The sequence below is a fragment of the Strongylocentrotus purpuratus genome, unplaced genomic scaffold (assembly GCF_000002235.5).
Source record: "Strongylocentrotus purpuratus isolate Spur 01 unplaced genomic scaffold, Spur_5.0 spur5_scaffold_18, whole genome shotgun sequence".
Taxonomy (NCBI): Eukaryota; Metazoa; Echinodermata; class Echinoidea; order Camarodonta; family Strongylocentrotidae; genus Strongylocentrotus; species Strongylocentrotus purpuratus.
The window spans coordinates 4,480,458-4,488,028 of record NW_022145603.1 but is presented as its reverse complement, the minus strand read 5'-3'; the positions used below and the strand labels follow the sequence as shown (position 1 = coordinate 4,488,028).

Sequence of the window (7,571 nt, the reverse complement as noted above, 5' to 3'; positions counted from 1 at the left end):
ACTAGATCTAATTTGACTTCACATCCTTACCAGTGCAAGCAGTGCTATCACCGTTTAATTCATATCCAGAGTCACACGGGCCACAGGTGTAAGAGCCATCTGTGTTCGAACAAATTCCATTTGCACAGGCCATATCCACCACGCATTCGTCAATATCTAGGAGAAAAGTAAACATTTTTTTCACCCATAACATGCAGTCAAGAGTTTTCTAAAGTTCTAATTGAATCAGCTCTTCATCTTAAACTGGCACAAATTATTTGTATCTCCATGCAGTCTAGAATCTAGACTAGATCTAGATGTAGAGAGTAAAAAAGTAAAAATGAATAACAAATGAAATCGTGAACAAATGCTACGAAAAATCAACAAGAAATTGCCAACTTGTACACAAAAATAGTGATTAGTCTATACATTTTACTCTCCATTGCTAATTTAGAAAGTTAAATGTCCATTTCAGATTGAATAGTTTTCATTGATGGCAGAGTGTACTTTAACAGAAGTGGATATAAATTTCCTACTGACTTTTGGACTAAGATCATGTAGACCTAGATCTACAACTTGTAATTCAGAGCATTCTGGATCAAAAGACTGTTAAAGATGCCACTAAAAAGTAAAATGTGACACTACTAGTACTGAGTAGACTACTAGATCTAATTTGACTTCACATCCTTACCAGTGCATGCAGTGCTATCACCGTTTAAATCATATCCAGATTCACACGAGCTACAGGTGTAAGAGCCCGGCGGTGTGTTCAAACACATTCCATTTGCACAGGCCATATCCACCACGCATTCGTCAATATCTAGGAGAAAAGTTTTTAAAAAATTCACCCATAGCATGCAGTAAAGAGTTTTCTAAAGTTCTAATTGAATCACCTTTTCATCTTAGATTGCATGGCACCAATTATTTGTATCTCCATGCAGTCTAGAATCTAGACTAGATATAGATCTAGAGAGTAAAAAAGTAAAAATGAATGTCAAATGAAATCGTGAACAAATGCTACGGAAAATTAACAAGAAATTGCCAACTTGTACACAAAAATAGTGAATCCTCTATACACTTTACTCTCCATTGCTAATTTAGAAAGTTAAATGTCCATCTCAGATTTAATAGTTTTCATTAATGGCAGAGTGTACTTTAACAGAAGTAGATTGAAATTTCCTACTGACTTTTGGATTAAGATCATGTAGACCTACAACTTGTAATTCAAAATATTTACTCTCCATTGCTAATTTAGAAAGTTAAATGTCCATCTCAGATTTAATAGTTTTCATTAATGGCAGAGTGTACTTTAACAGAAGTAGATTGAAATTTCCTACTGACTTTTGGATTAAGATCATGTAGACCTACAACTTGTAATTCAAAATATTCCGGATCAAAAGACAGTTAAAGATGCCACTAAAAAGTAAAATGTGACACTACTAGTACTGAGTAGACTCCTAGATCTAATTTGACTTCACATCCTTACCAGTGCAAGCAGTGCTATCATCGTTTAATTCATATCCAGATTCACACGAGCTACAGGTGTAAGAGCCCGGCGGTGCGTTCGAACACAATCCATTTGCACAGGCCATATCCACCACGCATTCGTCAATATCTAGGAGAAAAGTTTTTAAAAAATTTACCCATAGCATGCAGTAAAGAGTTTTCTAAAGTTCTAATTGAATCAGCTTTTCATCTTAGATTGCATGGCATCAATTATTTGTATCTCCATGCAGTCTAGAATCTAGACTAGATATAGATCTAGAGAGTAAAAAAGTAAAAATGAATGTCAAATGAAATCGTGAACAAATGCTACGGAAAATCAACAAGAAATTGCCAACTTGTACACAAAAATAGTGATTCCTCTATACACTTTACTCTCCATTGCTAATTTAGAAAGTTAAATGTCCATCTCAGATTGAATAGTTTTCATTAATGGCAGAGTGTACTTTAACAGAAGTAGATTGAAATTTCCTACTGACTTTTGGATTAAGATCATGTAGACCTACAACTTGTAATTCAAAAAATTTACTCTCCATTGCTAATTTAGAAAGTTAAATGTTCATCCCAGATTTAATAGTTTTCATTAATGGCAGAGTGTACTTAGTTTAACAGAAGTGGATTTAAATTTCCTACTGACTTTTGGACTAAGATCATGTAGACCTACAAACTTGTAATTCAAAACATTCCGGATCAAAAGACTGTGAAAGATGCCACTAAAAAGTAAAATGTGACACTACTAGTACTGAGTAGACTACTAGATCTAATTTGACTTCACATCCTTACCAGTGCAAGCAGTGCTATCACCGTTTAATTCATATCCAGAGTCACACGGGCCACAGGTGTAAGAGCCATCTGTGTTCGAACAAATTCCATTTGAACAGGCCATATCCACCACGCATTCGTCAATATCTAGGAGAAAAGTAAACATTTTTTTCACCCATAGCATGCAGTCAAGAGTTTTCTAAAATTCTAATTGAATCAGCTTTTCATCTTAAACTCGCACTAATTATTTGTATCTCCATGCAGTCTAGAATCTAGACTAGATATAGATCTAATAGATCTAGATCTAGTTAGAGAGTAAAAAAGTAAAAATGAATGTCAAATAAAATCGTGAACAATTGCTACGAAAAATCAACAAGAAATTGCCAACTTGTACACAAAAATACTGATTCGTCTATACACTTTACTCTCCATTGCTAATTTAGAAAGTTAAATGTCCATCTCAAATTTAATAGTTTTTATTAATGGCAGAGTGTACTTTTACAGAAGTGGATTTAAATTTCCTACTGACTTTTGGACTAAGATCATGTAGATCTACAACTTGTAATTCAGAGCATTCTGGATCAAAAGACTGTTCAAGATGCCACTAAAAAGTAAAATGTGACACTAGTACTGAGTAGACTACTAGATCTAATTTGATTTCACATCCTTACCATTGCAAGCAGTGCCATCATCGCTTAATTCATATCCAGAGTCACACGGGTTACAGGTGTAAGAGCCATCTGTGTTCGTACACATTCCATTTGCACAGAGCGTTGTATCCACCACGCAATCGTCAATATCTAGGAAGAGTAAACATTTTTTTCACCCATAACATGCAGTCAAGAGTTTTCTAAAGTTCTAATTGAATCAGCTTTTCATCTTAAATTGGCACCAATTATTTGTATCTCCATGCACTCTAGAATCTAGACTAGATCTAGATCTAGTTAGAGAGTAAAAAAGTAAAAATGAATGTCAAATAAAATCGTGAACAATTGCTACGAAAAATCAACAAGAAATTGCCAACTTGTACACAAAAATACTGATTCGTCTATACACTTTACTCTCCATTGCTAATTTAGAAAGTTAAATGTCCATCTCAAATTTAATAGTTTTTATTAATGGCAGAGTGTACTTTTACAGAAGTGGATTTAAATTTCCTACTGACTTTTGGACTAAGATCATGTAGATCTACAACTTGTAATTCAGAGCATTCTGGATCAAAAGACTGTTCAAGATGCCACTAAAAAGTAAAATGTGACACTGGTACTGAGTAGACTACTAGACTAGATCTAATTTGACTTCACATCCTTACCATTGCAAGCAGTGCCATCATCGCTTAATTCATATCCAGAGTCACACGGGTTACAGGTGTAAGAGCCATCTGTGTTCGTACACATTCCATTTGCACAGAGCGTTGTATCCACCACGCAATCGTCAATATCTAGGAAGAGTAAACATTTTTTTCACCCATAACATGCAGTCAAGAGTTTTCTAAAGTTCTAATTGAATCACCTTTTCATCTTACATTGGCACCAATTATTTGTATCTCCATGCACTCTAGAATCTAGACTAGATCTAGATCTAGAGAGTAAAAAAGTAAAAATGAATGTCAAATGAAATCGTGGACAAATGCTACGAAAAGTCAACAAGAAATTGCCAATTTGTAAACAAAAATAGTGATTAGTCTATACATGTTACTCTCCATTGCTAATTTAGAAAGTTAAATGTCCATCTCAGATTTAATAGTTTTTATTAATGGCAGAGTGTACTTTTACAGAAGTGGATTTAAATTTCCTACTGACTTTTGGACTAAGATCATGTAGATCTACAACTTGTAATTCAGAGCATTCTGGATCAAAAGACTGTTCAAGATGCCACTAAAAAGTAAAATGTGACACTAGTACTGAGTAGACTAGATCTACTAGATCTAGTCTAATTTGACTTCACATCCTTACCATTGCAAGCAGTGCCATCATCGCTTAGATCTAATTCATATCCAGAGTCACACGGGCTACAGGTGTAAGAGCCATCTGTGTTCGTACACATTCCATTTGCACAGAGCGTTGCATCCTCCGTGCATTCGTCGATATCTAGGAAAATTTAACATTTTATTTTGACTGAAACGAATTAGGATTTTATAAGATACATCGCTTCTAGTTCTATCTCTCCACAAATACCAGGCTCGCCGTGAGGGAAGGTAGGGGCGATGCGGTCGACGCCCTCAACGAGAGCGACGGCCGGTACAGTAGAAAGAAAGAGAGCGAGAAAGAAAAAAATAGTTAACTGCCAGTGTCACATTATAATGGGGTATGAAAATATGCTCATCTGACCATGTTTAAAATTAATGCCTAAAATCCTAAGGATTCCCCTGGATTCCACCTAGGGCCCTAAGGCGGGCCCTTATAGATGCTCATATAACGGTCATTTAATGCCTAAAACCCCTGATTTCTGGGGGCTCTGCCCCCTGGACCCCACGCCAAATAGTGTCCTGCTAGTGTCACAAAATTATCAAAAATGCTCATCTGACCGTAATTAAACGCCTAAAACCCCTGAGCTTCTGGGGGATCTGCCCCCTGGACCCCGTCTAGGGCGCTAAGGCGGGCCCCTCGATACTCATCTGACCGTAATTGAGTGCCTAAAACCCTTGAGATTCCGGGGCTCCGCCTCCTGAACCCCAATCCAATTAGTGACCTGCCATTGTAACAATTAGGTATCAAAATAATGCTCATCTGACCGTAATTAAATGCCTATAAACTCCTGAACTTCCGGGGCTCTGCCCCCTGGACCCCGTCTAGGGCGCTAAGGCGGACCCGTGAATGCTAATCTGACCGTAAATTAAAACCTTAAACTCCTGAGCTTCTGGGGCGGACAAGGTATCAACATAATTCATCTGACAGCAGGCGCGTAGCTAGGGGGGCGGTGGGGTGGTCCCCAATAAACGCCGGCCAAAAAGAGAGGAGTGTAAAGGAAGAGGACGTAGGAAGAAAAGGGAATAGACAAAGAACATATTTGAAATTCAGACAAGGATTAAGAGTCGAGAACGGTACAACGAATCGTCTTCTTTCACTAATGAATTAATGAAACGTCAAAGCTTCCGCGCTACGCGCGGGGGAGGGCAGGGGGAACTTAATTCAGAGGAGGATAATTTTCGGTAACGGTACAACGAATCGTCTTCTTTCTATAATAATTTAATGAAACGTCGAAGCTTTACTATGAAAAGTAAAAATTTCCCCGCTTCGCGCGGGTGGGGGAAACTAAATTTTTTTCGAGAGCGGAACAACGAATCGTCTTCATTCTCTAAAAATTTAATGAAACGTCGAAGCGGGGGAAAACTGAATTTAGACAAGGATTAAGAGTCGAGAACGGTACAACGAATCGTCTTCTTTCTTTAATGATTTAATGAAACGTAAAAGCTTCCGCGCTTCGCGTGGGAGGGGGGAAACTGAATTTAGACAAGGATTAAAAGTCATAACGGTACAACGAATAGTCTTATTTTGCTAATGATTTAATGAAACGTAAAAGCTGTATTCAGACGAGGATTATTTTCGAGAACAGTACAACGAATCGTCTTCTTTCTCTAATGATTTAATGAAACGTAAAAGCTTCCGCGCTTCGCGTGGGAGGGGGGGGAAACTGAATTTAGACAAGGATTAAAAGTCATAACGGTACAACGAATAGTCTTATTTTTCTAATGATTTAATGAAACGTAAAAGCTTCCGAGCTTTGCGCGGGAGAGGGGGTGAATTAAGACGAGGATTAAGAGTAAAAAACTGTACAACGAATCGTCTTCTTTTTCTAATGATTTAATGAAACGTAAGAGCTTCCGCACTTCGCGCGGGAGGGGAAATGAAATTTTTATACAAAAAAATAGAGTCAAAAGTGGTATCTTCAATTCGATTAACGACAGTGAGGGAAAGAGTTACCTCATTTGTGAAACTATCAGTCAATAAATCAAACAAAGTAAACGGACTGATTATTTCTTTCAAATTTCAAATCTGTATGTCTGTACTTTCACTTCTGTTGACTCTCAAGTAAGAAGAAACTCAAAGAGTTTCCTCAACAATCACTGTAATTTCTTTCTTTCTGTTCCCCTGTTCGCTCTGTATCTTTAATTTCTTGATAAGCAACGAATAAGAATTTCATTGGATTTTGCTTTACATCAAAAGTGAATGTATGTATGTTTTTTTCATAATCTATTCAGAAATTATAGATTACCTGTTTCACATAAATCGCCCTCGAAGCCAGGATTACACGCGCACGAAACGTCGGGTGATCCAGAAGTACAAATTCCTCTACTTACATCCGTACACGAATCGGCAACACAAGTAGCTGAACATGTAAACAAACAAAAATAATAATTTCCGAAGCCAATGAATTTGATAAAGATGGCGAGAAGAAAAAAATACCCGTATGAAAAGATTGATCTTTACTTGGAGGAATACAGTAAAATAGAGTCAAAAGTGGTATCTTCAATTCGATTAACGACAGTGAGGGAAAGAGTTACCTCATTTGTGAAGCTATCAGTCAATAAATCAAACAAAGTAAACGGACTGATTATTTCTTTCAAAGTTCAAATCTGTATGTCTGTAATTTCACTTCTGTTGACTCTCAAGTAAGAAGAAATTCAAAGAGTTTCCTCAACAATCACTGTAACTTCTTTCTTTCTGTTCCCCTGTTCGCTCTGTATCTTTAATTTCTTGATAAGCAACGAATAAGAATTTCATTGGATTTTGCTTTACATCAAAAGTGAATGTATGTATGTTTTTTTCATAATCTATTCAGAAGTTATAGATTACCTGTTTCACATAAATCGCCCTCGAAGCCAGGATTACACGCGCACGAAACGTCGGGTGATCCAGAAGTACAAATTCCTCTACTTACATCCGTACACGAATCGGCAACACAAGTAGCTGAACATGTAAACAAACAAAAATAATAATTTCCGAAGCCAATGAATTTGATAAAGATGGCGAGAAGAAAAAAATACCCGTATGAAAAGATTGATCTTTACTTGGAGGAATACAGTAAAATAGAGTCAAAAGTGGTATCTTCAATTCGATTAACGACAGTGAGGGAAAAAGTTACCTCATTTGTGAAGCTATTAGTCAATAAATCAAACAAAGTAAACGGACTGATTATTTCTTTCAAAGTTCAAATCTGTATGTCTGTACTTTGACTTCTGTTGACTCTCAAGTAAGAAGAAACTCAAAGAGTTTCCTCAACAATCACTGTAATTTCTTTCTTTCTGTTCCCCTGTTCGCTCTGTATCTTTAATTTCTTGATAAGCAACGAATAAGAATTTCATTGGATTTTGCTATACATCAAAA

The 7,571-nt window shown here is 36.7% G+C and overlaps 1 long non-coding RNA gene across 1 annotated transcript; it reads right to left on the bottom strand.

Moving 5' to 3' along the window:
* Positions 1-2,349: 2,349 nt before the first annotated feature.
* Positions 2,350-4,234, bottom strand: LOC105443911. Its single transcript, XR_004064671.1, has 4 exons — positions 4,200-4,234; positions 3,557-3,685; positions 2,916-3,044; positions 2,350-2,391 (listed from the first exon to the last, which is right to left on the bottom strand). It is a non-coding gene; the product is annotated as an uncharacterized LOC105443911 (long non-coding RNA).
* Between the last annotated feature and the right edge of the window lie 3,337 nt (positions 4,235-7,571).